Source organism: Felis catus, chromosome B4 (genome assembly GCF_018350175.1).
Source record: "Felis catus isolate Fca126 chromosome B4, F.catus_Fca126_mat1.0, whole genome shotgun sequence".
NCBI classification, from domain to species: domain Eukaryota; kingdom Metazoa; phylum Chordata; class Mammalia; order Carnivora; family Felidae; genus Felis; species Felis catus.
This window is the reverse complement of record NC_058374.1, coordinates 103,294,304-103,320,024: the sequence shown is the minus strand read 5'-3', so window position 1 is coordinate 103,320,024 and position 25,721 is coordinate 103,294,304. Positions and strand designations below refer to the sequence as shown.

General features: G+C 36.8%; 1 long non-coding RNA gene across 2 annotated transcripts in view; it reads right to left on the bottom strand.

Annotated features, from left to right (window-relative positions):
- Positions 1-968: 968 nt before the first annotated feature.
- The window catches only part of LOC111561484, a 52,421-nt gene continuing 27,668 nt past the window's right edge, over positions 969-25,721 (bottom strand). Inside the window, exons 5-6 of one of the 2 annotated variants that reach the window (XR_006600893.1) lie at positions 2,655-2,752; positions 969-1,658 (exon numbers count right to left, since the gene is read on the bottom strand). This is a non-coding gene — a long non-coding RNA (uncharacterized LOC111561484). The remainder of the gene's footprint in view (positions 1,659-2,654; positions 2,753-25,721) is intronic. The other variant, XR_002744131.2, reaches the window with a different exon arrangement.

The following is a 25,721-nucleotide window of genomic DNA, read 5'->3' as shown; positions in this document are numbered from 1 at the left end:
TTTCACCCACCATTCTCATAGCCAGAGCCATAATCAACGACACAGCTTGGAGAGAGCAATGTGTTGTTGAGACTATCTGAACTGTATAGTGACCGAACTCAGTTAAGACCTCTCGGTAAACTAAGATTCTGGCCAGCAGGTGTGGAGACCTGCTTGTCTTATGGCCACAGGAGACAAGCCTCATGTGTAAGTTCCCTTGCTTTTTAAAACTGCCACCTACCAACCTAGAGTGGTCCGCCTCTTTCTTTGGTCTCTCCTTGCCCTCCGTGTAGCCCCGGAGGCCAGTTTGCAACCATTTAGATTCATAGGTCCGGAATTAATTGAGGTCTGGCTGGATACATTGTTACATAAGAGAAAATAAGGTTGTGTTAGCAGAGTTAAGAACATTACTTAATTTCAGCTGATCCTTGAAGACCAAATAACCTTTCTCCAGAATAAAAATTTTTAAGTGGAGCAGATTAATTTTGGAACTCTTCCCAAGCGATTTTCTATTTAATTGCACTGAGGACATCAACACCATACCATTTCCCCCCCTTTACATGAATGGCGTGGGTTTCAGATAAACATGGATTCCAACCTCAGGTTCCCCTTATAACTAGTTCTGTGCCCTTGAAAAAAAAGCTGCTTTGCCAGTTTGAGACTCAGTTTCTTCATCTATTAAATAAAGATAAAAAAAAAAAAAAACCCAGCAACTGCTTTCACATGTATAACAATTCAGTGACATAACATATACAGAACCAGGCACCCCCTTCTACTATCTCTCCACATGGCCTCCTGATGAATATGTTACGGCAAGACTGTAATGTAAATAGTTTCCTTATTTTACATTAATTGGATTATAATGCAGTTGTAAGAGTGTGTAGACTGTAAAGGAGGGGTGAGAACAGTCTCCATTCAGCCTTGTGTTTCTGGCAAGCATCCAAGAGCCTTAACATCAGAAGGGAGGACACTGTTGGGGAGGGGGTGACGAGAATAAAAATGTTCCAGGATGAGAAGGTGTGTGACTACCTTGATTCTTACACTAAAATATTGAAAGTACTTAGAATTCTTTGTGTTAAGAAAACTGGATATATATTCCACCCACTAACGACCACAAAAAGAACTTAGAGGCATTTGGCCTGTGTGGACTTGCACCACGCCATTTTATTTGAACTCCTGTGGTAACGTCAACCTTTCATGGAGGAGGAGCAAGGAGGATTTGTTAGAAAAAGAGAGCAAGAGATTCTGCAGGAACTTCTTAAGTGCTTTTAAAGCAAACATTTGAACAGAGCAAGACGCACTCACTTTCTAAAATCGGGGCTTTCCATTTTACTGTTCATTGAATGTTTATTCATAAGCCTCCAGGAATTATACAATTTTCTTCAAGCTCTTATTTAATGCTTGATCGGTGCCAAGATCAAGGAGCTTCCATGCTGGAGAGGGGAATTTAAAAACATTTGCCTTGGTAACTGAAAAGAATTGTCTTCTACTGTACTGTTATTTTCTCCATTTGAGATAGGAAGCGGCCACGGAGGAAAAAGCGAAAGTAGAGGAACTTGAAAAACAAAAGTAGGAAAGGATTTATTCATCTTAGCACAATGACTGCAGGCAGACTGAATCATTCTTCCTTTGCATAAACATTCTAGAGTTGTAAGAATAGCTCATACCCCCAACGCCAACTGGAAGGAAAAGGGAAAGAGGTTAACTTTGTAAAATAATGGGCTTGTTATTAGTTTTCCATAACACCTAAACACAGGTTAACATAATGAATTCAGTCAAACACTTTCTAGCAGTTTAAAAAAACAGTATGTCTTTGGGGGTACCTGGGTGGCTTAGTTGGTTAGGTGCTCAAGGCTTGGTTTCGGCTCAGGTCATGATCTCACCGTTTGTGGGTTCGAGCCCTACATCAAGCTTTACACTGGCAATGCGGAACCTGCTTGGGATTCTCTTTCTCTCTCCTTCTCTCTCTGCCCCTACCCTGCTCACTCTCTCCTCTCTCTCCAAATAAATAAACTTTAAAATAATAATAATAATAATAATAATAATAATAATAAAATAATAATAATAATAATAATTTTTAAAGTATGTTTTTAAAATTTGAAATCAACTGGGGCACCTGGGTGGCTCAGTCAGTTAAGCGTCTGACTTCAGCTCCGGTCATGATTTCACAGTTTGTGAGTTCAAGCCCTGTGTCGGGCTCTGTGCAGACAGCTCAGAAGATAGAGCCTGCTTCAGATTCTTTGTGTCCCTCTCCCTCTGCTCTCCCTTGCTCATGCTCTGTCTCTCTCACTCTCATACAAAAATAAATAAGTCTTAAAAATATAAAAATAAAATAAATAAAAAATAAAAGTTGAAATCAACTGCATGGGTCTACATGGACCTCCACTACTAATAAGGTTGGTATAAACTATGTTTTTAAAATAACAATACTTGCTACCAATAGGTAGGACAACTAAAATGCCCGAATTTTTAGATAAACTTTGACTGTCAATCTATCAGTTATAGGTGGAAGGGATCCCCACTTTCCAGACTGTGGAAGCTTAGCTCAGGAGCAAAGGGAATTTGTCAGGAGCCATGTGTACAACTGACCCTTTCAGAACTGACTTTTGGCTAATGAATTATTCCCATTAATGTAGAAGCAACAACAATGGCCACAGAGCACAGTCCAGACCTACACAGTTTCCTTTCTGGAAGGTGATCAGAACCAAATCACAGATCCTTCTGACTAAGTGAACATCCGAGGGTTCTTAGATTGATCAAAGGGGAAAATATCCTACAGAGGAAAAAAAAAAAATAAAGGTCATTCTTGAGCTATTGATTTTAATAATAATTTTTAAATGTTTTGGGGCACCTGGATGGTTCAGTGGGTTAAGCATCCGACTTCAGCTCAGGTCATGATCTTGCAGCTCATGAGTTTGAGCCCCATGAGCTCCTCTGCGCTGACAGCTCAGAGCCTGGAGCCTGTTTCTGATTCTGTGTCTCCCTCTCTCTCTGCCCCTCCCCCACTCATTCTCTCTCTCTCTCTCTCTCTCTCTCTCTCTCTCTCTCTCTCTCTCTCTCTCCCTCTCTCAAATAAATAAAAACATGAAAAAAAAATAATTTTTAAATGTTTCCTATCCCCTAGCTCATATTGCAGGATATATTGTAAATGCTTTGTAAATCTCCCATGTCCATTAAACCATTCTGAGCAGAACAGCAAATTACAGTGACTTATACGTTTACTCTCTCATAACCACTGCAGCCTCTGTCTTATAAGGGGTACGCTGGCTGTGGCTCTATCCCTTAAGGATTGTATCTTGAGAGCTCCCTTTTCGAGGGGCTGAGAGCCCTATGGGAAAAATATCCTTGTATACTTTCTACGGTAAAGAAAAAGAGCAGTGGTGAATCACTTAAAATATCAAACAGTAGGTATAAATCACTCAGTACCTCATCCCCATTTTGCCGATGTAAAAAGTCCATTTCCATGGAAACAGGGATTAGAAATAGCAACCTATGAGAAACACTGGGTTTATTGGAACACATGGAAGTTTTAGTTTGGTTTTCAGCCAAATCTTGAAAAAGAAAATCTTTGACTAATACCTACATGCTATTTTTATCACTTGGAGAAGCAATGTTTGAATTATGGATTAAGGGAAAATCATTTTTTTCCACTTAAAGGCAATCAAAAACAACATAAGCTAATTTAGGGATTGGAAAGCATTATAAGATTTGAAAGGTTCTCCCTGGTTGTCCCCAGTTTTCTATCTCTGCTCTGCCTAAGATAAGTGTACAACAACAAAATAAGGAGAATAATCTGTCTTGATTTGCAGATTTAATTGCAGGTTGAACCCAGGGCTTTTAATTGGTATCTATCCCTAAGTGGGAAATCTCCAGACTGTTTTCATTCACAGACAAAAGAAACATGGAAAGACATCTAACAATACTGTATTGTGTAAATTAAAAGCCTCCCTATGTTTAATTATTGAACTGCTTCTTTAATAAACAGGAAACTGCAAACTCAAAGATTCAGCTTGGGAGACAGCATGGTATCCCAGAGTTAGCAAACAATCTGTGGGCAGGAAGGTAAGAATTTATAGGAGACTACATCCCTTTAGGGCCTGCTATCTCTCCTCATCTATCTCTCTCACCTTTATTTGCTCCTCCCGCAAGGCCTACCTCAAAACTCGCCTCTTCCTCAAAGCCAGTCCTCCAGATTTACAGTGTACATTATTCACAGGTAAAGTTTTTGCAAACGCACCAACTGGCTACAGTATACTTATAGCCCTCAAAATCGGCAGTGACGCCATTTTCCCAGTCACTCTCAAATATATGGAGAGCACACCTTCCCAGGTAAAATCTAACCAGGCAACATTCTACCCTCTTGTTTCAGCTCTTGTACTATATACAAGTGGCCTTTTTGTCATCTATTCAATACTACGTCTTTTGCATGTTGGTGTTTCCTGTTGGTGATTTCGCTGTTTAAAATGGCCCCCACGCACAGTGCTGAAGTGCTGACAAGTATTCCTAAGCATAAGTAGCTGTGATTTCTTACAGAAAGAATGCGTGTGTTAGATAATCTTCATTCAGATGTGAGTTATAGTGCTGTTGGCTGTGAGGTCAATGTCGATGAATCAACGATGTATATTAAATAAAGGTCTTTAAACAAAGACACACACAGAGTAAGATTATGTACTGATCAGTTGTTGAAAATGTCCTGACCAGAGACTCACAGGAACCTAACCCTGTACTTCCCCTAAAAGCGGTGGGTAATGTCTAAAGCAACTAGCTTCAGTATTCCCTGATTCAGTGCTCTCAGGAACTTCATAGATCATAACTACTGCAAATAACAAGAATTCACTGTACCTTAAACTCATGTTGCTCTCATTTTAAAAATATCTTTACCTTCCAACTAGCCCCTTATTGTTGATGGCCTTAGACTCTGGTTGTTGATATTATACTGTTTAGCTCTTTGTTATGTACTTTTTGATAATTAATAAAACGATCATCATCATCATCATCATATCAGCTCTTAGTGATTGAGGTCCCACTGTGTGACAGAGTACTGAGAGCTTTACAACTATTATCCCTTTTGTGGATGACCCATACCCCAATTTGATGACAAGTTCCTTTATAGTCAGGAACCTCATCATTTTTTACTGTGTAATATCGTCTAGCAGAGAGACAGGTCCATAAACCTTGCTGAAAAAATGTAATTTTGCTATTTTTGCTCTCATCACACACTTCCTTAGGTAACTATTTTGGAAAGCGATTTAATGTAAGTAAATTTTAAGTTATGGTTAATGATTAAATCATAGTTATCATATTTCTTATCTCTGTCATGTTTGAGCACTTATGATTTCTCTCACTGGCTGTGTTTGGTGCCATATATATATATATATATATATATATATATATATATATATATGATATATATATATCATAGATATATATCATTGAAATGGTTAAAACACCTATAGAAACCTAATACAAAAAAGTTTAAGTAACTTTACAAAGTCATTGGCCCTAAGGGATGGAATTGGACTCGAATGCAGAAGTTCTTACCCATTTCAAGTATTTTCCCTCTTAAAATCAGAATGTTTCTAAATTCCCTGTAAGACAGAAGTTATAATAATAACTAAAACTTAAGTGTTTAGTCTGAGCCAAGTGCCGTCTAAGTAACTTGCATTCATCAATTTATTTAATCCTCATAGCAATTTTATAAATTCAATGGTATCTACCTTTTACAAGAAAGACACTGACCTCTAGAGAAGTGAAATAACTTGCCCAATGTCACCTAGCTAGAGAATAAATAGCAAAGCCAGGATTTAAATGCAAAGTGTTCTTCCTCCAGAACCTCAGTTCTTAGCCATTGCACAATATTGCTTTCAACCCATGGGTATATTTTCTTAGACTGTTACTATATAATGACAAAAGGAAACTCTAAATTTATTAAAGATATAATTAGATTTATAATTTCTAATCATAAAATCAACCATATATTTTGAAAAATAAGCATAGGTGAATGTGAGAGATACGTTGTTTATTCTATGGGCATGTGACCAAACACAGTCTTGGTTTCTCCACCACAGGCTGACATGTGCTTCAAACTGATTAGAACCTGACAGAGGAGCTAACCATGTGACTGCATGATTCTGGGGTCAGACAGACCCAGGCTTGACTCTCAACTCCACCATTTACTAGGTATGGGATATTAAACAACTGAATTACCTTCTGGGGTGTCATTTTTCCACCTTTGTCCTAAAAACTACTATAATACTATCCAGCTCACAGACTTGCTGTGAGAAATAAGATAAAATATTTGAAGAACCCACCATAACAAATAATAGGTAATCAATAAATGTAGGTTCCTTACCTCCAGGGAACTCTTAATCCTCTTCTACTAAAATAGGGCACCTAGAAATCAAGGGCTGCTCAAATCAGAAAAGAGCTCACCCTTTGATTCCTGAGATTTTGACTGCTAGCCACTGTCATAGCCACATTTTCACAGGAATAGTTTCTCTCCAAGCATAGTAGACCCTCCCTCCCCCGCATTCACCATTTTGCTTTCCCTTCATTTCAGGTGGTCAACTTCAAGTCAGGAAACAGATGGTCGTCAATATGTCAGACAATATGTCAGGTCTGACAATATGTCAGAAGGTCAATAATAGCCAAACAGTACATGATAATATCCATGTCATTTACCTCACTTCATCTCATCATGTAGGCATTTTATCAACTCGCATCATCACAAGAAGAAGGTTGACTACATACAGTACAATAAGACATTTGAGAGAGAAGCCATATTCACATAACTTTTATTATAGGATATTTTTATAATCTATTTTATTAGTACTTGTTGTTGTCAATCTCTTACTGTGCCTAATTTATAAATTAAACCATCATGGGTATGTATTATAGGAAATAACATAATATATATGGGGTTCAGTACTATCTGGAGTCTCAGGCACCCACTGGGGGTCTTGGAATCTATCCCCCATAGACAAGTGGGAGAAATACTGTATTCTAAAATTTATTGTGATGGCGGTGGCACAACACTGTGAATATATTAAAAATCATTGAATGTTATACTTTGAAAGCCAATAGTACATGCATTTTATGTTGTGTGACGATAGATCAACAGAGTTTAATTAATGTCAAATGATAATTAATTATTAATCAAGGCCTTACATTTCTAAATCAATAAGTGTTTTTTTTAAATCTTCTCTTTGCATTAAAGTGAGTTGAAGATAAAGAAATAGAGATAACTAAATTAGATATCAATACAGCAATTGTCTGTGAAGGGTACGACAGATGGGGTCACAACGGAAGGGTATGAAGAGTCATATGCCTCTTTAGAATTTTACTACAAGAGAGGACGTTTAGAGCAAAAGAAAGCTCTGTTCAAACAGGTCCTCAGTGTGAAAACACACCTAGGGTAATGAGTAACAACTCTATAAAACTTAAATTTTCCTAAGATTTCCTATTTTTTTAAACTCATATTCATCCTTTTATCTTTTCTAGCATTACAAAGTATACTATGAACTCATAACTGTTGGGAACTACTAGCCTAGTCTTGTCATGTCATGATACCCCTGAGAGATACTGCATTTCTGACCCTGAATCCCATCCAGATCTGTATCAATCTCCAAGGCCAAGTCAAAGACTCTGGAACCCCAAGTGCCACCAACTCTGGATTTCCCAGTCCTGGTCTCCAGCTATCTACTCAGATAACAGGACTCAAATTCATCTTTTTTGCTGCTGCCAATTATTTACCTGACCTATGACCCAAACTATAGCTTCTCCTTCAACATTGCATTTTGTTCTCCAGAATGAAATTCCTCTGTCGACAGCAATTGCTGGGGCAATACTTCCAGCCCAGGAGCAGTTATAATTGCTTATCCAACCCCCACCACAATCTCCATCCCATCTTAAATAAATAATCATTCCAAGAAGAATGATTAGTTCTTCTAATATGGTCACCAAGATCTAAGTACATAGGAATGACATTCCTTTGCTCACTAGTTAAGCTCCAAAATTCTCAGCTACCTTGGACTGTTTTTATTGCTCACAGTCAATCAGTGAGTTAATGACTGTGGCAGTTACTTCTTCCGTTTGGCAGTACTCACATCTCTTCTACTACCAGTCACATAGAATAATTGCATTTCTCTATCCTATGAAGTGAGGCAAGACCATGTTATTTCCTTAAGTCCATAAAATGGTAGCAAAAGTTACCTTGTAATAGAATGATTTAATTGATAGTGCTTGACTTTCTAGCTCATGCTTCTCCTGTCACAGTAATCATAAAAGTACTTGTTGATATAGATGAGTCATAAAATCAAAGAATCTCATAATGCTAAGCCAATGCATGTAGGATAACTACCCCAAAGAATCACCTAAATTTGCAAAGTGCTAAACAAGAAATACATCTATGTTGTATCAGGCACCTGAGACTTCAGGTTTGCTTGCTAATGAAGCATAACTTGGACTATCCTAACTGATATAGTCACCAAATTCTAACTGAATGTATGAAAGTATATTTATTGTATGTGTCAGTGATGATGAAAAACTAGAAACAATTCCAATATCATCAACAAAGAATTGGTTAAACAAATTATGGTACAATGGAATAGTGTGCAGTCACTGGGAGGAAACACATAATAACATCAAAAGATGTCCAAGCACTTTTCTAAAGAAGACATCCGGATGGCCAACAGACACATGAAAAGATGCTCAACGTCACTCCTCATCATGGAATTACAAATCAAAACCACTCTGAGATACCACCTCAAGCCAGTCAGAGTGGCTAAAATGAACAAATCAGGAGATTACAGATGCTGATGAGGATGTGGAGAAATGGGAACCCTCTTGCACTGTTGGTGGGAATGCAAACTGGGATACAGTTACCCAAGGGATACAGGAATGCTGATGCATAGGGGCACTTGTACCCCAATGTTTATAGCAACACTTTCAACAATAGCCAAATTATGGAAAGAGCCTAAATGCCCATCAAGTGACGAATGGATGAAGAAGATGTGTTTTATATAAAGAATGGAATACTACTTGACAATGAGAAAGAATGAAATGTGGCCTTTTGCAGCAACATGGATAGAACTGGAGGGTATTATGCTAGGAGAAATAAGTCAGGCAGAGAAAGACAGATACCATGTTTTCATTCATATGTGGATCCTGAGAAACTTAACAGAAGACCAGGAGGGAGGGAAAGGGGGGGAAATAAAGTTACAGAGAGGGAGGGAGGCAAACCATAAGAGACTCTTAAGTACTGAGAAGAAACTGAGGGTTGATGGGGGGTGTAGGACAGGGGAAAGTGGGTGGTGGGCATTGAGGAGGGCACCTGTTGGGATGAGCACTGAGTGTTGTATGGAAACCAATTTGACAATAAATTATATATAATATAAAAAAATTAAATAAATAAATAAATAAATAAATAAATAAATAAATAAATAAAAGATGTCGAAGATATACTCTCAAAAAGAAAAAAAGGTCAGTTACAAAGCATCATATATAATGTAAAAATTTTTATGAAAAGAAAACATATGTACATGTGTACATATAACATAAATAAAATCTGTACATGTAACATGGATGTAGGCTATATTCTATTCATGCTACTATATGCGAAGATAGATCTGTAAGAATATTTTACAAGGTAAATAGAATTATAGGACATTTTTTCTCTTTAGTTAAACACTTCTGCATTGTTGGAATTTTTTTTTTGAGGATCACAGTTTACTTTTAAAAACAGAAAACATACATAAGTTTTTAAGTAAGCTCTATGCCCAGCACAGGGCTTGAACTCACGACCCTGAGATCAAGAGTTGCATATTCTACTGACTGAGCCAACCAAGGGCCCTATAATGTTTTTAATATAACATTCATGTTTGCCCACCTTTCTATTATCTCACCACCTTCAAGAGGTAACACATCTCCCATAGGTTTAAAAAAAAAAAAAAAACAAACCCAGGGGACCAGGGTGGCTCAGTCTGTTGAGGGTGCCACTTCAGCTCAGGTCATGATCTCACAGTTCCTGGGTTCAAGCCCCATGTCAGACTCTGTGCTGATAGCTTGGAGCCTGGAGCCTGCTTCAGATTGTGTCTCCCTCTCTCTCTCTGCCCCTCCCCAACTTGCACTCTGCACTCTGTCTCTCTCTCTCTAAAATAAATAAACATTAACAAAAACTTTTTTTAAAAATCTAGGTAAGAATATAGTGTTTTGGTTTGGTTTTTTTTCATTCCATTTGTTTAAAAATACCTATTCACCAGCAGAACAGACACAAAGTTCTACTTGTTTATTTCCATGCCTGAATTCTATGAGACAATTCAAAATTACTTTGTTGATACATTATACTTAATGCTTTCAATGCCACCTTATTTAGTTGTTGTGTTGGTCTTCTCAAGAATTCTTCTTTGCTAGACTACATGAAATATATGCATTCCTGTTTGCTTTTGGCATCCAACATTGCAATGCTTCTGGTTAATGTTTTAATTAGGCATCACTTCAAGCAAGGGAGGAATTCACTACACAGCAGATAGTTCATTGTGTCCAAAGAATGTTTAAAAATGTAAATTTTTAACAAAATACTAGAATAGATTTTTTAAAGGATAATTGACTCATTTAATTCTCTGTGTCACTTTGATTTGCCACGTTTATGCAGTAGTTCTCTTTTATTAAGAATTAGTATTCTCAATTACTGTCAATTTAGCAAATAGGAGAAATAAATTTCACTTTTTGTACTTCATTGGCAATGGTGTTTTCAGTATTTCAATATAAAAATAACAGGTAAGGGCCTTATTTAAGCTACTAACCATGTAATAAATGCAAATTGAGAAGGGGATCCTTAATGGTACAGAAAAATTTGTTTACTTGTCCATATTGGTCTAACCAGTGAAGTATTTGGTGATGTTTCTCAACCTAGAGTCACAAGAACAGGCTCTACAGTCAAACTGCCTGATTCAAATTCCAGCTCTGCCACTCACTGACCACATGACCTCAGGCGAACTACTTCATTTCTTTATCTGCAAAATGGGGGTAATAATAGTACCTAATCACAGGGTTATTGTGGCAGCTTAAATGAGAAAATCCAGACAGAGCAGTTAGCATGGCACCTATCATTTTGCAACAACTCGATAATTGTTACCTGCTGCTAGTTAGTATAGTTTATAATGACATTGATATTGAAATTGCTGATTCTTTGTTTTGTTATATGTTGATTTTTTTCCATTGGAATATATCTCTTGGTGGTAGTGTCCATCCAGCAAGAAACTAACAATGTGAGTAAAAATCCCAATTTTCTTACCCAAGTTTTATTTTTTGTTTTTTTTGACTTGACTTAGACAAATAAAGTTTACAGTGACCCTAAGAGAAAAATCAAGACTTGAGTATCTTGCTAATTGTTTAGAGACAGTGCTAAAGATTCATTTTACTTAGAAAAGTTGAGTTTACTTTTGGCTTATTAAAGAAATGCAGTAACAGGGATCAAAATTTAACGAGGCAATAAGAACTTTAATAAGTCTTTAAAATTCTTAAGAATTATGGCACCTGTGATGATCCTGATATACCCAACATCTTTTAAAACTTACTGTAATATTGTATTTGTAAATTCGTGGCCATTTAGAAAATTACATCAGCTCTAAAATGTCCATAATCAGCAGCAATCTTTCCAGGAAATCCACTTTATTCATATTTTTTCCTTTAAAGTGTGCATTCTTTTTCTGTTCCATCACACCTTAATGACTAGCAGACATGTTTTCATAAATTTTAACAAAATGAGTTTAAAGGACATTATAGTCTCTGAAGGGAAAATTCTGTAAATCATTGTCTCAAACTGATCCTTGGGAGTCTTCTCATTAGTTAATGAGAAAAGAACAGCCATGGACTGAATACCTAAATGATGACTCCGTACCAAGTGAAGACCAGTGATATCATGGCATGCTGTACAAAGATTTCTTTATAGTCCAACTTGTAAACATGGTGACAAAATTAATGACAAAATATGTCATAGTATAGACATAGAAAGCTCCAAAGAGCCTGCCCTTTAATGGTCAGTATTCACATAACAACTAACAATTTCTTTCTAGCAAAACCTCCTCCATCACATTAAATTAATGTCGCTAACTTATATTTTACTGGTTTTGTAGTTTGTACATGTGTGTTAGTTTTGTTGGTCGTGTAAGAACCATAAGCATTGGGAATTTATTTATTTGTTTGCTTATTTATGTATTTATATATTTATGTATTTATGTATGTATGTATGTATGTATTTTAGCATTGGGAATTTAAACCTAGTTTGTACGCATTTAAATTAAAAAATAAATTTTCAACACTAAAAAACACTGAATTTGAATTTTTTAATCGATATTTGAGGATTTTTAAAAGACTAGTAGTGGGGATCCTGGGTGGTTCAGTTAGTTAAGCATCTGACTCTTGATCTTAGCTGAGGTCTTGATCTGACAGTTTGTGAGTCTGAGCCCTACTTCGGGCTCTGGGCTGACAGCACAGAGCCTACTTGGGATTCTCTCTCCCTCTCTCTGATCACCCCCCAACCCAGCTCACTCTTCCTCTGTCTCTCTCTCAAAATAAATAAACTTAAAAAAAAATTCTAGTAGTTAATTTGTCTTAAAGAAAATGAAAATATAAGTTCTATTAATTCTAATATTTTCTTCCTGATGTTTTAGTTGAATCTAATATTAAAATACACATAAGATGGGGCACCTGGGTGGTTCAGTTGGTTAAAAGTCTGACTTCAGGGGCACCTGGGTGGCTCAGTCGTTTGAGCATCCGACTTCAGCTCAGGTCACGATCTCTCGGTCCGCGGGTTCGAGCCCCGCGTCGGGCTCTGGGCTGATGGCTCGGAGCCTGGAGCCTGCTTCCGATTCTGTGTCTCCCTCTCTCTCTGCCCCTCCCCTGTTCATGCTCTGTCTCTCTCTGTCTCAAAAATAAATAAACGTTAAAAAAAAATTTTTTTTTTTAAATAAAAAAAAAAAGTCTGACCAGCTCAGATCATGATCTCGCAGTTTGTGAGTTCAAGCCCCACGTCGGGCCTTGTGTTGACATTTCAGAGCCTGGAGCCTGCTTCGATTCTGTGTCTCCCACTCCCATTCTGTGTCTGACCTGCCCCTACTCATGCTTTGTGTGTGTGTGTGTGTGTGTCTCTCTCTCTCTCTCAAAAATAAATAAACATTAAAAAAATTACGCATTCATAGTACATATACCACCAAGTTGAGGGTTGAACATGCATTTGTACGTTGTTAGCCATGGTGGAAACTAGTAAGTGAGGCATGGGAAGAATGTCTGCTTTCCTCTTTCTTTTCTTTTTTTTTTTTAACCTTTATTTATTTTTGAGACAGAGAGAGACAGAGCATAAACGGGGGAGTGTCAGAGAGAGGGAGACACAGAATCGGAAACAGGCTCCAAGCTCTGAGCTGTCAGCACAGAGCCTGACGTGGGGCTTGAACTCACGGATTGCAAGATCATGACCTGAGCCGAAGTCGGACGCTTAACCAACTGAGCCACCCAGGTGCCCCTGCTTTCCTCTTTCTTTAGAGATGTAATTACAGCAGAAATTTGTCAAGTAGAATGTCTCTAGAAATTACAATTATTTAAACAAATTTAACTTTTGAAAGTGTTCCTCCCATCATTTAAACATAAGTGATCATAACCATACAGTTATATATTTGTCTTGTTTAGAATAAACCTTGTTTATACTTTTTAAAATGTGAAAATTTTGAATGTGATCCAAAAGGATACAGTTTCACAAAACTGATGGCCTGTTTTCTTAGCCTAAAATATTATTGGCCACACCTAATATAGCATATCTAATGTTCAATAATTAAAAGTTTTGCATAAGTTTATTTTTATTTATTTTGAAAGAGAGAGAGAGAGCACACGGTGGAGAAACAGGGAGAGAGGGAGACAGAATCCCAAGCAGAATCCCAAGCAGACCCCAGTGCGGGGCTCAAACTCACAAACTGTGAGATCATGACCTGAGCTAAAGTCAAGAGTTGGATGCCTAACCAACTGAGCCACCCAGGCACTCCAAGAATTAAAAGTTTTGACCACAACAGTTTTATAAGAAATTTAATACAGAGACTCTTTATTTTAATGCTGAGGTCTCATCTTTTATTTTTTAATTTTTTCATGTTTTTATTTATTTTTGAGAAAGAGAGAACGTGAGTGGGGGAGGAGCAGAGAGAGAGGGAGACACAGAATCTGAAGCAGGCTCCAGTCTCTGAGCTGTCAGCACAGAGCCCAATGTGGGGCTCAAACTCACAGACTGTGAGATCATGACCTGAACTGAAGTCGGACATTTAACTGACTGAGCCACCCAGGTGCCCCTCACCTTTTTATCTTTAGTAAGAATGACTTCCTAAAGTCATTACTACATCTTACTAAAATAAGATATTTGAGTATTATGAGTGAAGAACAACAAAGCATCACCATGTTTTTAGAAATATTTGTGTGAATATATATATATATATGTACATATATATCAATGCAGTATGTTCCTTCTCAAAAAGAGACGAATTAACAAAAATTTTACATTAATAATGTTTCTGATATTCATTCAAAGTAATTTGTAATAGCTATGCATTCACAAAATTTCCCAAAGATTGAATAATCGTTAATTTTTAATTCCAGCAAATCACAGAATACCTTCCTTTCTTCTGGCTGTGACAAATTTACAACAAAGTGACATTTTATCATGGGTTTCTTTTTTTATTCCTTCCTTTTTTTTTTTTTTTGCTAGTAACTGTAATCACAATTAAAAAAAACATATCAATAAAATTGTTGTAACAGCATCTTTAAAGATGTTTTTAAATGCTTATTTATTTATTTTGAGAGAGAAGGAGAGTGAGCACAAGTAGGGGAGGGGCAGAGAGAGAGGGAGAGAAAGGATCCCAAGCAGGCTCTGCACAGGGCCCAAATTGGGGCTTGATCCTATGAACTGTGAAATCATGACCTGAGCCGAGATCAACAATTGGACGCTTGACTGACTGAGCCACCCAGACCCCCCTAAGGATTTTTTAGTCTCATTTCTCCTACTCCTACAACCCTTTCTCAACTTTATTATCACTATAAAAACAAACCGCAAGGCCATTTATGATGCACTTAGAACATTCTGTACCTTTATATATGGTTTTTTACCAATTATGTCTAATTTAATCTTGTCTTAAGGGCACTCATTACTACATTCAGCCATTCATCGCAAAGCACCGTTCCAAGTTAGGGAGATCCACAGTGACTATGACACCTTACCTTCCATTCTCACGGTCATGCTGTCTCAATAAAAATAATAATCACCACTTACTGAGCACTTAATTAGACAAACTTCGCAGTGAGGTGTTTTGTTTTGTGTTTTGTTTTGTTTTGTTTTGTTTTGTTTTGTTTTGTTTGAGAGAGAAAGAGTGTGTGTGGGAGAGAGGGGCAGAGGGCAGAGGAAGAGAGAAAGAGAATCCCAAGCAGGCCCTATGCTCACCACAGAGCTTGACACAGGGCTCGATCCCATGACCCTAGGGTCGTGACCTGAGCTAAAATCAAGAGTCAAATGTTCAACCGACTGAGCCACCCAGGCACCCCCAGTGAGATGTTTTTAATAGAATTGTCCATTTAATTCTCACAAATCGACCATGTAGGTAACAGACAATATGGTAGAGTTCCACTCACTTCTAGCTCTGCCATTTACACATTTACATGTGTCCCTTGGGTGTGAAACTTAACCTCAACTTAACCAGGCCTCAATTTCATTTCTTTCTTTCTTGCTTTTTTTTTTTTTTTTTTTTTTTTTTTTTTTGGAAAATTGGGATAATCATAGTATCTTCCCTTTAGCTATAAATCAGGAATCATACTAGTAGCTAGCGCAGGATTTCTTGTGAATATTACATTCATTAATGTATATAAAGTAGGTAGAACAATGTCTGACTCAATAAATGTAAGTCATTATAGTTGCTGTTTTATCAGTGAGGAATTTGATGGATTTAAGTTACCTGACATAAATGACACAACAATCGAGAGACTACAGAGGAGTTCAAAAGACTGGCCTAACTCCTTGGATATCCAAGTGAACTTATTTTTGTACCAATACCAAAATCTGCAACAGCTTTTTCCCTCTCAGGAAAATTGTAATATAAAAAAGAAGAAAAAATAACCCTCTGAATGAAACTGAAGAAACTCTTTGAAACAGTTTAGTTTTCTCAAGTATAATAGTGAGGAAGATACTAAAGATTCTCACCTTATTGAAAGGATGAGAGAAAATAAAGACAGAATACTTAGACCTACAACAGAAGTGAATAACCCAGGGATGCCTGGGCGGCTCAGTCAGTTAAGCATCTGACCTTGGCTTAAGTCATGATCTCAGGGTTCATGAGTTCAAGCCCTGTATGGAGCTCTCTGCTGTCAGTACAGAAGCCCTCTTCAGATCCTCTTTGCCCCTCCCTCCCTCTCTCTCTCTCTCTCTCTCTCTCTCACTCTCTCTCAAAATAAATAAACATTAAAAGAAATTCCTTTTATTTGCTGTTTACTCCTTTGAACACAGGTAATATTAGGTACCTGTGACAACATGCAAAATTAAAAAAGCAAAATCATGGGCTAATCAACAGACATGAGTAATTCAATCTACACAAAAACAAAGTCAAAGCCTAACTCTGGCTTTTTGTCACTTTGGCTTATCTTGAGCCAGTATTTTAGCATTTAAAGAAAATGAATCAGTCATATATTAAATCACTTCATAAAATTTCTTACTTCTTATGGTTTGCAGAATCACAGTAAATGTGAATGTTAAGCTTAGTTTTAAAAGGTGAAAAGTGAAAAAAAAAAGTTATTTCACTTCTAGAGACATACTTTCCACATTATTCATATAGAAAAATAATTTATGGAACTCTGAATGTTGACCACTAGTGTATTACATCACAATACCTCTATGTTTTTTTAATAAAGTTTATTTATTTATTTTGAGAAAGAGAGCAGGGAAGGGGCAGAGAGGGAGAGAGAGAATCCCAAGCAGGTGCAGAGCCTAAAGCCCAGTTTGCACTCATGAAATGTTTAGTCAGGTCCTCTGCCCATTTTTTAATCAGATTGGTTTTGGGTGTTTTGTTTTTATTTTTGTTTTTGGTGTTAGTTTTATGAGTTCTTTATATATTTTGGATATTAACCCTTTATCAGATATATTATTTGTAAATATCTTCTCCCATTCAGTAGATTGTCTTTTTATTCTGTTGGTAATTTCCTTTGCTGTGCAAAAGCTTTTTATTTTGATGTTGTCCCAATGGTTTATTTTTGCATTTGTTTCCCTTGCCTCGGGAGAATATTTCTAGAAAAATGTTGCTGTAGCTGATGTCAGAGAAATTACTGCCTGTCCTCTCTTCTAGGATTTTTATGGCTTCAGGTCTCACATTTAGGTCTTTAGTCCATTTTGAGTTTATTTGTGTGTATGATGTTAGGAAGTTTCTTTTTTTTTTTTTGCATGTAGCTGTCAAATTTTCCCAGCACCATTTATGGGAAAGTCAGTCTTTTCCCCTATTTTATATTCTTGCCTCCTCTGTCATAGATTAATTGGCCATATATATGTGAGTTTATTTCTGGAATAAAAAGATTATTTCCATTGATCTCTGAGTCTGTTTTTGTTGTTGTTGTTGTTGTTGTTGTTGTTGTTGTTGTTCCAGTACCATTCTGTTTTGATTACTATAGCTTTGTAGTATAACTTGAAATCTGGAATTGTGATACCTCCAGCTTTGTTCCTCCTTCTCAGGATTGCTTTAGCGCTTAAGAGTCTTCTGTGGTTCCATACCAATTTTAGTTATTACTCGTTCTAGTTTTGTTGGGAAAAAAATGCTGTTGGTATTTTGATAAGGATTACATTGAATCTGTAGATTGCTTTGGGTAGTATAGACATTTTAACAATATTAGTTCTTTCAATCCACGAGCATGGAATATCTCCATTTGTTTGTGTCATCTTCAATTTCTTTCATCAGTGTTTTATAGTTTTCAGAGTACAAATCTTTAACCTCTTTGGTTAAGTTTATCCCTAGGTATTTTATTCTTTTTGGTACAGTGTCTCTATATTAAGTTAAAGCATTCATTCTCAAAAAAAGATTATTTTTCCCCAAGAGTTTAGAGATCATAAACTATGTGTGTCTACAGCACTTAAAAACTGCTTAATAATATGTATCTATTAAATAAGTCCTAAGGATCTAACACAGGATATGGTGAATATAGACAATGATATTATATAATAATAATCAAACTTGTTGAGAGACTATACCTCAATTATTTCCACAACAAAAAAGAAATGTTAATTGTGTGATGTAATAGAGATGCTAACTATCACTACAGTGGCAATCATATTACAATATACAAGTGGATTAAATCAATATGTTGTACACCTTAAACTTACCCAATGTTATACACCAAATATATTTCAATAAAAATGTATTTTTTCTTTTGGTTTATGAGGAATCCCATGTAAGAAGAATAAAACATAGATGATATTGTTCCCTGCCTTGACACAAGAGTAGCAATGGATGCCTTGGCAAGTCTTCAGTTGATAAAATGGGTAGAAGAAACAGCCGGAGCATGAGTGATGCAAGAAGTAAATACAAACCAGCCAAACACATGAGGATATTATTTGGGGCATTTTTGCTTGCATATGTTCACATAACATTGCAGCTGGGTAATGCTGGGCTTTAACTTATGCATATCTGTGGGATAGAGGAATCTCTCAAAGAATGAAGAGAGACTTTATTCAAAAGTGTACAGTGGAAAATTAGTCCTCACAATGGGCTTTCTTGACAGAAAACCACCGGGTTAGCAGTATGTGTTCCATCACACATGATTTTCTAGGGTTTGATTCAGCTGGTCCAAGTAGAAATGACAATTAGGGCACTGTGCAACAATAATTGCTTGCTGTGGCACTAATCACTTGCTGTGGCACTGATTGAAGCAAATCCTCTCCCCCCTCCCAAGGAAAGATGTTTAAGCAAAAGGATGTGACTATGGTATCTTTAACTACGATGTCCATGAACAGTGTTTAAATATGAACAAATGAAAGGCAGCCACGTGTGGAGGAACACAATAATGTAGTAACTTCAAGCTGATGTGTCCATTGCATTTGAATAAGAAGAAATGAGAACAAACTACACTTGAAAAAAATTTTACTCAGACTAAGATTCTACTTTTGGGGGTGAATGAGGAAATAAGGTTTTCAATCAATATAATAATAAAGCTTGATACTGGAACAAATAAAAATATCTCCATACATATAAATATAATTCTGGGTAAAGGGTGTATGTAAGGGATATGATCAATAAACAAAGAAAAACTTTCTATTCTACTGGGAAAACAATAGGCTTATTTTAGGCATATGGGATCCAAAGTAGTCAATCATTAAGATAAAATTAGTTGAAAAATTATTGGTCAGTATCTACTAAAACCAATATAGGTGCACCCCATGACCCAGCTAGTCTACTCCTGGAAGTATAGCCAACAGAAATATATACAATGTCCACTGAAAGATATATATAAGAATATTCATGCCAAAGAAACATTCCAAACTTGCCAAAGTCCATTCAAAAGTATAAAAGATAAAGATATAACTATACAATAAAGTACATTTTAGTAGTGATGTAATAACAATGAATGAGTTTTTCTTACACAGAATTTAATGAATTAATCTTTAAATATATTCTGTGTGATTCCATGATCCATTTACATGAAATTGAAAAACAAACAAAGTATCCAGGGTGTTAGAAGTCTGGATATTGGTTACCCTTCTGCGGCAGTGTTGTGATAATATGAGGGGGCTCTAAAGTACTGGGAACATTCTGCTTCTTGGTCTGTTTGCTGGTTACACAGTGTGTTCACTTCATGAAAGTTCATCAACTATTCATATTTCTGCTTGTATATTATATTCATTAAAAAGTTTACTTAAAAATACAAAGCAGATCTGGATTCAAGTCCCGACTCCGTGTCCTACAAGCTGCATGATATTAAACAAGTTACATAACCTCTCAAAGCATCAACTTTCCAATTTGTAAAACATAACAATTATGTAATTATTTATGTAAATGATTATGTAAAACATAATAATAGTGCCTATAATTATATAAGTTAATGGGCCTGGCCCAAAATAACTACTTAATATATCAGTCATGAAACGCTGAGCTATAGAAGAAAACAACCTGAGAGCTAAGAGGAACATCACTGGAAAGGCTCAAGGCACATTAGATAAAAAAGAATACCATTTGAAAGCAAGAGCCATCAACAATGTCAAGTGCTGCAGAGACGTCAAGAAAGAAAGGGAGAGAAAATATTTGGCAATATGAAAGTCCTTGGTGACCTCTACCTGACTAGATTAAACCAAGGTAAAAGCAGAAGTCAGACTGCTGTGAGTTAAAGCACAGAGGAAAGGTGAGGAAATGGAGATATGTAACTAGCTCAATAAGTGTGGCAATGAAAGAGAAAGGAAGAAAGAAGGAAAGAAGGAAAGAAAGAAAGAACAGAAAGGAAGGAAGGAAGGAAAGAAGGAAGGAAGGAACGAAGGAACGAAGGAAGAGCGAGTGGGCCATAAGTAGAGAAGGATATAAAATTAAGGATAATTTTTAATTGGCAAGAATATACACACATAAAGAACCAATGGACAGAAATTGATAACACAGGAGACAGGAAGATCAACAGAGGTCCCCAGTGAGGTGAAGAAAATGGAAACCAAAGCACAAGATAGAATTAATCTTGAGCAGGAGGAAAGACCTCTCTTCCTGTGTGCCAAGAGGAAAAGAAGAAAGAATGAGTGCAAATTCTGAGCCAATGATAAGCAGGGAGACAATATGACCAGATGGTTTCAATTTTCTCAGTGAAGTAAAAAGCAGCATATCATCTACTGAGAGTAACGGTAGAATTGGTGGAATAGAGACCTTTTAAATGAAATTAAAATACAACTACTGAGTAAAGTGGGAGTGGCCTTAACCAGAGATACACAAAAAATATTGCCAGGTAGTTCTGAGGTCCCAACTATGTTGTGAACCATGACTGTTCCATGGCACCAACCTGGTAGTTCATGTAAAGTCCTGCAGTACTTTGCAACTCTGAGCTATTCTTGTAATGACTCTTCAATTTTAAGACCCCAGGTATACAGAGATGACAGATTGCTAGATTGATCCAGATATGAGTTTTTGGAAAGTTTGGTGCAAAGGAAAGATTCATGGTTTCAATGGCATACACCCAACTCAAACTAGCTTAAACCCATAAGAAAGTCGATGAGGCTATATAACTGGAAATTTCAAAGTATATCTGGTTCCAGGGGTTAATCACTGTCACTGTCTTTTTCTCCATTTCTTGACACCATTTTCCTATCTAGTGTTTTTTTTTTTTTTTTCAGGAAAATTCTTCATTATTGGCAGTAAAGGAGAACACTTGAATCTTAATCCATCACTTACAGTAGCCATCCCCCTCAAAAAGAGAGCACATCTTTCCCATTAGCTTCAGAAATTATTACAAAAATGACTCCTATTTATCTTCTTGGATCACAGGTCTATCCTTAAATCAATCATTTCAGCCTAAGCAACGGAATACTCTGAGTGGCTACCTCTGGAGCTGATGGGTGGAGTAAATTCCACTCAAACCACATGGGCTAACAATATGAGGGAATCCTTAACCAAAAGGAAGAGATGCAAGGCTGACAAAATGGATAAAAAGGAAAAGCTTAAAAGCATGTCACTTGTCTTCATTTATTTTATTTTCCAAGTGTCCCCTTTGCATTCAGACTTAAACTTATACTTTTTATATTTCTGAATACCCAAGCTTAATCTTTTATTTTTTCACTTTCTCTTCCACACATTCCCATGATTCTATTCCTTGGTGTCACCCTCTATTCATCTACCTTCAAAATGCTTACTAATCTTCACTTTCTAAAATCCTTCATTGACCAAAATTGATTCAATACTTAAAAAGCAAAGCTATTTTAATTTTTTCAATGAATCCAATTTAATCAAATCATTACTCATCCTCAAAATGCTGATGGGTATCCAAATTAATTTTCAAAATATCTCTTTATACTTAAGGACATAGTGTGAAGTAAAATGTGCAACTAGACTGCACACATGTATTATTCCACAGATAATTCAGTTAATATATATTGGCAATCCAAATGTAATTGACATTAAACTTAGGAGTTAATACAAATTGGATCTCATTTCCTCTGCTCAGAATGCTTTAGTATTTTCCATTTCTCTGAAGGAAAAGATCAAAACCCTTAACGTGGTGCACAGAGCCCAGCAGATCCAGTTCCTGCTACCCCCTCATTATGTCACACCCTCTCTGGTCTTGCTCCACTGAAGCCTCACTGGTCTTCCTTCAGTCCTTCCTTCATAACAGTCAACCTCCCAACACAGAATGGTCTCATAGTCTCTTATTTTTGCTGGACAAGTCTCTCATTTTTCATCCTTTGAGGCTCTGTTCAAAGTTCCCATCTTCAGAGAAGGAAAAGCCTTCCCTGACCTCCTTGACCACATCAATTCATCCATCAGATTAATTTCAATTTTTGTAGCATTGAAATCTTGACTCCTCTTGATACAGTCATAGCTTTATAGTTGTGTGATTACTTCACTATAGTCTTCCCCACTCACTGCATTATAAATACTAAGAAAGCTAGGGACTGTCTAGTTTGGCCCACTGTTGTATCTCTAATATTCAATACATTGCCTTGGGCATTGCTGGGACCCAATAAAACAAATACATTTTGAATGAGCCAATCTATTTATAAATTCTTGATATAAAAAAATAAATTCTTTTCAGTTGATTTCTTAGTTTCCCAAGAAAGAAAGAAGATGATAAAATATACTAAAAGAATTTTTACTGAGCTCAAGATTTTACTTTGGGTGTAAAAAATATCAGAAGTAAGTATTTACTAACATTTATTTTCTAAATGTGGGTTGTATATGTTCAACTAGATTTTCTTATAAGCCATTTTTTGAGAGACAAGATGATAAGTGACATGCTTGTCTTCGGTCCAATATCATCAGACAGTTGTTCACAGTACAAAAATAAAAGTCCATGCATAATGAAAGCTTTAGACTTTGGTTGCTACTTAGCATTGTCTGATATAGACAGTATAGTTGTCTATTTGACAGCAGATGTTCTATGTAGCTTGGCATCAACACTATTGTTTACATATTACTGATTCTCCATGAAAAACATCTCTTCACTTTGTACCCTAGAGGATTCATTATCTCTCCAGGGGCAGATGGAGATTTATATATAAAAACTGGTAATGACCTTCTTTGCAAAATTAAAGATGTTGGCCAACTCCTTCTTTGGCAGCTGTCCAACTTGCATAATTGCATTTGCCTTTCTAAATTTCCCTGGAAGCTGCAGTTGAATAAGGTGTTCTTTTAAATTTGCATTTTGAAAGGACTTAATCATGCAGCATTAAACAGCTGCCCCCAGCTGAAGTCTCAGACCTGGCTGGTATTGGTGAACTTTGTGTGTTAGCGAATCACCTTAAGAATTTTCCAGTCAAATGAAAGCCATTAATGTCAGTGCATTTATATGAACAAAATGTTTAGATTTTGTGCAATGTCCATTAGCTACAGTTAGCATTCCTAAGGTAATTTTCCTACTCTACTCAATCAGAATTAATAGCACATTCAATAGACATGCTTACTAAGGATTTGCTCAGAATGGTACTATATATGACAGTCAGTAAAGAGAAGTAAAGGTAAGTTTTATATTTCTTACATCCACCAAAGACTCTGATCTAATGTCATCTAATCTTTAATGTAAATAAACTAGAAGTCTAACCAGGAGAGGAAGTTGTCATTCTCCAACACCTGTTATACCAATAGGCACCTTCTGAGAAAGCAACCGCATGTAACTTCTAATGCAAGGTTGGTTGAGTCCATGTGATTGGACTACACATACCTCCACCAATTTCCTCTACAGAAGCAACTGATAGGCTGAACCAAGAGCTTGTTAGTTAGCTTGGAACAAAAATTTTGCATAATGGACTCCATATTAAATGGTACTAATTCTACTAATTCTACTAATTCTATCAGGTGTTCTAGCTTAGGACATTTTTATTCATTCAACAAGTATGCATTGAGAACATACTGTGAGTCAGACAGTGCACTAAGTACTACAGACACTGAAGAATGGACAGTGGTTTTCTGTACTCATGAGGCTTACTAATGGAGAAGTCAAATAGTAGTCAAATAATCACATGAAGGAGCATATCTTTACATTCTAATACATGTGCTAAGAAGAAATAAAACAAAATACTTTCAGAGGCTGACCTAATATGGGAGGCTTAAGGAAGGCTAACCAGAAAAAAATGAGGCTTGAGCTGAAATATGGAGAAGAAACAGAGCTAACAAGCTGAATTAGAGAGAAACATTACTAGTAGAGAGAACAATATTGTGAGACTCTTGTAAACACATTAGAGAAAATTTCAAAAAATAATAATAAATAATAAATCAGTGCCATTGGAATGCAGAGACTGAGGAAAAGAGTAGATTGCGGTTAGGCTGGAGACACAGATAGGAGCCAACCACCGAAGCCCTAGAGGGCTATATTTATTATTTTCGTTTCTACCTAAAACAACAAAGGTAAGTCCCTCAAGGTATGGGACATACTCAAAATTATGGTAATATACTCAAAATTATACTTGAGTATAACTCAATAAGAGGGAAACCTGGGTGGTTCAGTCGGTTGAGCATCCGACTCTTGATTTCAGCTCAAGTCATGATCTCCCAGTGATGAGATCCAGCCCCACGCTGGGCTCTGCAATGGGCATGGAGCCTGCTTAAGATTCTCTTTCTCTGTCACTCTGCCCCTCTCCTTGGCTTACATGTGCTCTCTCTTTCTCAAATAAAAATAAAAATAGGGGCGCCTGGGTGGCTCAGTCGACTGAGTGTCCGACTTCAGCTCAGGGCATGATCTCGCAGTCTGTGAGTTCGAACCCCACATCGGGCTCTGTGCTGACAGCTCAGAGCCTGGAGCCTGTTTCAGATTCTGTGTCTCCCTCTCTCTCTCTGCCACTCCCCTGCTCATGCTCTGTCCCTCTCTCTCTCTCTGTCTCTCTCTATCTCTCTGTCAAAAATAAATAAACATTTAAAAAATTAAAAATAAAAATAAATTTTAAAAAATAACAAAGTGATGAAAGAGGTAAGAGAAGACCTCATATGAGAAGACCAAACAGAGTGGCTTCTCAGGCTAGAGAAAATGGTAGTGTGGGCTAGAGCAATAGCAGTAGAAAAGGGGAGAGGTGAACAAATTCACAGGATATTCAGATTTGTTACAGGGTTTAGACATGAGCTCGAGAACTCTTTGAGACACTCCAGTAGAGATATTGAATAGGCAATTAGGTACATGATCTGGTCTGGTCTGGTCTGGTCTGGACTGGAGGTATAAATCTGAGAATCATTAGCCTTTCAATGAAGATGAGCCATGCATATGGAAAATACTATCTAGAGAGAGAATATGTGATAGACACAAAGATGCACCACTCACATCTCCCAACAGATATTCTTCAGCTATAAGCTCCTTCAGCATCTGCCTCAGGTAAGAGAATCTCCACACCAGACCTCATGCCCTTCCTGGGCACCCCACATCTAGCGAATGAGTAAGGCAGATGTATGAAGGCTCAGCCATTTCAGTTTCATGGTGGATGAGTCCATGATTCAGAATACCCCCGCCCTCATGCCCAGATTGGCCAAAGCTTTGTTGGGACTGCAGCAAAGCTCAACTTCTTTTTCACACCT